This window comes from Myotis brandtii, unplaced genomic scaffold (genome assembly GCF_000412655.1).
Source record: "Myotis brandtii unplaced genomic scaffold, ASM41265v1 scaffold1834, whole genome shotgun sequence".
NCBI lineage: Eukaryota > Metazoa > Chordata > Mammalia > Chiroptera > Vespertilionidae > Myotis > Myotis brandtii.
In genome coordinates, this window is record NW_005356811.1 from 15,431 (window position 1) to 21,654 (window position 6,224).

At 40.8% G+C, this 6,224-nt stretch overlaps 2 pseudogenes; both read right to left on the bottom strand.

Moving 5' to 3' along the window:
- Positions 1-1,836: 1,836 nt before the first annotated feature.
- On the bottom strand, positions 1,837-2,556 carry LOC102249907 (annotated as a pseudogene).
- Positions 2,557-4,081: 1,525 nt separating this feature from the next.
- LOC102249009 lies at positions 4,082-4,998 on the bottom strand (annotated as a pseudogene).
- Positions 4,999-6,224: the final 1,226 nt, after the last annotated feature.

The following is a 6,224-nucleotide window of genomic DNA, read 5'->3' on the forward strand; positions in this document are numbered from 1 at the left end:
ACCTGGGGAAACAACCTTTCTTGGGGAGGTGGTCCTGGTTAAAACACATAGCGCTTAAGAGAGCGTTAAACCATATGCCATATACGCCAGGTCCCTTGAAACATAAGCTGTGCAGATGTTTCTTCCCTGCAGCGACTGTGTCAAGCAGCAAGGATGGACCAGCTTCCGGCACCCTCTGACCCATAGCTGACTGCAGACTCATGAGTGTTAGGTCGGAGAGAGCCCAGGATCGGATACATGCAGACATGTGATGAGACAATGGACTCCCCCTGGAATTTCTCACAGATCAATGTGCCAGACACAGATACCGGCTTCTTCTCCCTGAATCCACATACCCCCACACAGATACTGACTCATTCCTGAATACCTTGCTGACCCCCCTGCAGCTGAAACTTCCTCAACTGAATACCTCAGCTCATGTCCCCGCCCCTCACCCAACCACAGTATAAAAAAAGCACCCCCCTCCCTGTTGGCGTGAATCCACGTGCCCTGTCCTTGGGGTACGTGGGTCTCCCGGGGACGCAGAATAAACTTTCCTTCTTCCTTCCTTTTCTGATCAACTCTCTTTATTTCCTTCGCCGCCTCCTGAGCCACCTAACCTAACAATGAGGAGACCGGCAGAGATCAGAACACCTCCCCACTACACAAATCCACTGGAAAATAAAGGAATTATATTAAACTATTTGCTTTTAGGAAGGCTTGTTTCATAGCAATAGTGAATTGATACTGTAATCAAAGAGAACAGAACTGAGGTAAATTATCATAATCTGGTACTACGTCTTACTTTTGGCATTTGTACTGAAATTTGAGGACAGCATTCACAATCATTCTGTTATTCAAATATATTCAACTGTATTTCAGATAACTGTATAAAAGTGCCTTCACTGAGGTTCCTTCCAGGTAGTCAGGATAGGGTGGGAGGACATGCATGTTTGTGCAGGATATTCCGTGATTCTTATTCACATGACTGGGCAGAATTTCCACTCCTGGGTGATTAATCCTCTTTATTTTTTTATTTTTCACTTTGGTTATTTTCACAGGTTGTTTTTCTGTTTGTTTGTTTGTTTGTTTTTCAGATTCTCTACTCACCTCAAAATTGCATATGACTTTCCAGGAAATAAAAATTCTCCCACACCAAAATACCATTCCAGATCTGGTACACTTAAATATATGACTCCATTGGAAGTGCTATCAGCATAGTCTTTGCAAATAGCCCACAGCATATATTTCATAGGTTTTTTTTATTTATTATTGATTTCAGAGAGGAAGGGAGAGGAAGAGAGAGATATAAACATCAATGATCAGAGGGAATCATTGATTGGCTGTCTCCTGCACACCCCTTACTGGGGAGCAAGCCCGAAACCTGGGCATATGCCCTTGACCGGAATCGAACCTGGGACCCTTGAGTCCGCAGACCGACGCTACATCCACTGAGCCAAACCAGCTAGGGTTAATTCATAGGTTTTTAGAAATTGTTTGTAATGTTCATGTTTACTGCTTAGGCCAAACTGCTTTCTAATGAAGACAGCATCATGCTTTGTGCAAGAATGGCAACCGTGAAATAATCACCATAAAGCTTCTGGGAGAATAAAATAGGATGGTCCAAAGATGTAAGATGAAATCCCCAATGTTGGAGTTTTAAATGGTTAGAGGAGGCCAGACTAGAAGACAAGCCCAAACCAACATTAGAAGAGTGAAATACAATATGGTACTAGATGATCTTTAAAATTTTGTTTGGACCTTCAGTCTAATTATAAGGAGTGATCTGAATTCAGTTCAGTCTAGCCAGCAGAAATTGACTTGCAATTTTTAATTGTATTTATTATGCAGACCATTCTAGAAGGTTCCTTTAATGTACACTGTTGTACTTTTTGTCCTGGCAATTTGAGGGTGTGCCAATACCACAAAATCATCAATGAGAACAGGCTGTGCTCCCTTTTCATCATAATTAGACATGTCATCTGAAATCATTGCACTGAAGTCTAAAGAAAATTCCAGGTATCTTTTGCTATTGATTGTTTATGATGTCCCAACAAAAACTTTTTCCATAAGTCTAAGAATTTAAAGCTTCCATTTAGCATTAAATTCCAGTAGCATTGGCCATTTCTAAATCTAATCCTTTTTGTCCTGGATTCTTTGCAAAACTAAAAGTGAACTCATAGAAAAAAGGTAAACTGGGAAAATCCTTAATTTATGCTGGTCCTTCCAATTCCTCTTCCATCTTGGGTATCTGGGGCTCTATGCTGTCACTTCCTAATTCGGTCATGCCCTGCATGAACTTTTGTTTGGAGAACTTGCACTGTGTTGCTGCTCTGAACTTCCACGCAATGATCATGATAGAACTGCTGTATGCCATCTATTCCAATTTTACTTAGATGATCTTTGTATCTAGTGTATAGATGTTTTAACTTCTTCCTGTCCAATGATCCTTTTACACTGTCTCATATATACCGTTCAGGATTTTGGAAAGAATTGGTCTTTTGCAACATCTAACTTCCAGTCATTTTGAGACAGGCAACTTACTGCTGGTTTTTCACTAGGCTGTGTGAAGATCATAAAGTAACCATGGGTATCCTTCTACAACAACTTAAACTTGATAATGATGTGTCCTCCAGGCCTTTCCTTCTTCCTCCAGCTCCAGAGTGAATGGGGGATAGACGGCTCCTCTCCCGGGCTCCTGGGCTCCAGTTCATGCACAGTGCGGGGCAGCCCTTGGTGCAGCCAAGGAAGCAGCCCTGGGCCTGGGAGAGGCAGAGGGTTGGGGGCAGGTGTCAGGAGCCCCTCATGACTTTTCTCCTGGGGGTGTGGTCCTCTCAGTCATGTGTGATTCATCCTTTGATTATAAAGATTGAAGATATTTCGAGTGTAAAAGATATATATAATGATATTGAAATTGTACGTTCACTGTCCCTTTGGTGGATTTGAAAAAAATTTAGAAAAAAGCGTATTGAATTTAGAGCACTAAGAGGAGTCACGTTTGTATGAAGCACATTGAAAACTTTCAAACAGAAATAGGAAAATAATTCAGAAAAAAACACATAAAACACTCCATGTAATTCTTCCCCCAAATGTATAAGGACCCTTACACATGGACATTATATCCACACTTTATTTTCATTTTTTATATTATTTTATTATTGAATTTTTTTAGAGAGTAAGTAAGATAGAGATACAGGGGTAGAGATAGAAAGATAGAGAGATGATAGATAGATAGATAGATAGATAGATAGATAGATAGATAGATAGAGACATAAGCATTGATGTGAGAGAGAAACATGGATTGACTGCTTCCCGTATGCACCCTACCAGTAATGGAACCCATGACTTAGGTATATGCTCTGACCTGGAATCAAACACACAACACTTTTTGGTGCACATGACCATGTTTCAACCAACAGAACAACTGAGCCAGGGCCATATTCCACACTTTAATGAGTAAATGTGCAGCATGACAAATATTTTTTAATAGTAATAACTTATATAGCTACTTTTGCTTCAACCTATTTAAGGTCATCTGTGACTCTAAACATATTAGATCACTCTATTTATTAAAATGTATGTATCCATGTAGACTCTTCTTGGAAACATGTATTGAATAGTCAATTTTTGCCAGTGGCTAAGGTAGGCATGTGGACACACAGCTGAATAACAGCCTAAAGAATATAAAACCAGGAGACCAGCTATAAAGCATACTAGCATGATGAAGTTTACATTATCAAGAAGAGAAGTAAAGGTGGTGCTATAGAAAATAATGATGAACATGAAAACTATGGACTCAGATTTTCCTCTACAATAAAATTATGTAAATGACCTTAGTAGCCAAGTATAGTTTTGTCCATAGGAGTAGTTTAATTCATGACAATTCTTTAGGAAAGCAATAGAAAAATTATTTGGAATGATATATGTCATAAGAGAATAAATTATACTAAAGTAATTCATGTTAACCCATAAGATAAATGAATATTTCCAATTCCTTATGGTCCAAAAATTAGATTAATTTGTGTCAGATTTCTGACTCTGAGACTTGAAACCTGCATTCCTGGGCAATTCATCAGCCCAATATAGTTGGCCCTGGAAAAGCTTACCTGCCAAAGAATCTTTGCAGGGCCCTCTTTATGTCATTGTTCCTCAGACTGTAGATGAAGGGGTTCAGCATGGGTGTGACCACAGTGTACATCACCGAGGCTGTTGCACTTGAGTGCGCATTTTGGGTAGCAGCAGAGCTGAGGTAAACACCTAGGACTGTACCATAAAATAAGGAGACAACTGAGAGGTGAGAGGCACAGGTAGAAAATGCTTTATACTTCCCCTGAGATGATGAGATTCTTCGTATGGAGGAAAGAATCTTAGAGTAAGAGTAAAGGATCCCAGCAAGGGGACCACCAGCTAGCAACCCAGCTGAAAAATACATTATAATGTTGTTAAGCAAGGTGTCAGAACAGGCAAGTTGGAGCACTTGATTGAGTTCACAGAAAAAGTGGGGGATTTCCAAGTCTGAGCAGAAGCTCAGACCCAACACCATTAAGCTTTCTAACAAGGAATTCAGGACACTCATGATCCAGGACAGCAGAACCAGCAGTCCACAGAGCCAGGGATTCATGATGACCATGTAGTGTAGGGGGTGGCAGATGGCCACAAACCGGTCATAGGCCATCACGGTCAGGATAAAGCTGTCCAACACTGCAAAGAGGATATAAAAATACATCTGCAGCCTTTATAGGTGATGACTTCACTCTGTGTCTGGATGTTCCACAGCATCTTTGGGACGGTGGTGGAGGTGAAACAGATGTCTACCAAGGACAGGTTGGAGAGGAAGAAGTACATGGGTGTGTGGAGGTGCGAGTCTGAGCTGACGACCAGGATGATGAGTAGGTTTCCTGACACAGTGATCAGGTACATGGAGAGGAAAAGCCCAAATATGAGGGGCTGCAGTTCCAGTGTCTGTGAAAGTCCCAGAAGAAGAAATTTTGAAAATTGTGTACCATTGCCGGGTTCCATGTGTCGGAGGTGACTACAAAAAGAAAATAATAATAATTACTAATTTTCATGTTAGCAAGCATTATTAACTGAGAATAAATGTCACGTTTATATTTTAGAATCGGCAAAATAACTTGCATTTTTGTTGTGTTATCTGGTCTCCATTAATATTTCTCTATTGGCATTTCTCATTAGAATTTCCTTTTCTTACATCAACCTGTTCTTCAAACATAATGTATACTGCTGTTTTACTGAGGATATCTTTCATGCATTTGAAAAATATATATTGACTATAGAACATGTTCTCGGCACTGTTCAGGGTATAGGATGTTTAAAAACAGAAGTCTACAAACTAATGATAGAGCAATAATATGATCAAATAAAAATAATAATATAACAAATCCAATGGTGAAGATGCTATAAAGAAAAGTAAATCACATTAAATGGAGAGAGTGGATAGAGGGTGTTCTTTTTCATAGAGTTTAGCCAAGACTTGCAAACGGCTGACACTTTAACACAATCCTCAATGAAGACTGAGGGAGAGACTAAGTGGGAACAGCCAGTACAAAGGCCCTGAGGAAGATGGTTGTTTTAGAAAATGAAGGCTCGGGAGTTTGAAGATAGCAGCATGTGGCAGATTATTCTTGCAGTACCTCCCAGAACCAAACTGACAATAAAACTAAATTAGGGAATATTCACCCTGAATTACCAACTGAAGACTAGCTGAAGAGGAGACTTTTAAAGAAGGAAGGGCAGAAACCACCTTGAGAGTGATAGGGAGGTTGTGGTTTGGGGAGGGGCTGGCACCACTCTCACAGGGCAGGCCAAGTTGAGGAGGGATATCTCAGCTGTGGGGGTTTCCCCCTGAGAGTAGTGAGGCCTGTACACCAGGCTGGGCTCTCCAGCTTCCAGGGCCAGAGGCAGGAAACCTGTCCACATAGCATCCATCAGTGAAAAGCAGCAGGGCTTCTACCAGCAAGGGATGATGGAGCCTCCTAGAAGTAAAGCCACTTTATATATATATATCTTTATTGTTGAAAGTATTACATATGCTCCCTTGATCCCCCTCTGACTTCTTCTAGCCAGCTCCTGTCCCCCACCCCTGGCCTTTACCACCCTATTGTCTGTGCCCATGGATTATGCATATATTCATACAAATTCTTTGGTTAATCTCTTCCCACCCACTCACTCTCCCCCACCTTCCCTTTGAGGTTCAACAGTCTGTTCATGCTTCTATGACTCTGGGT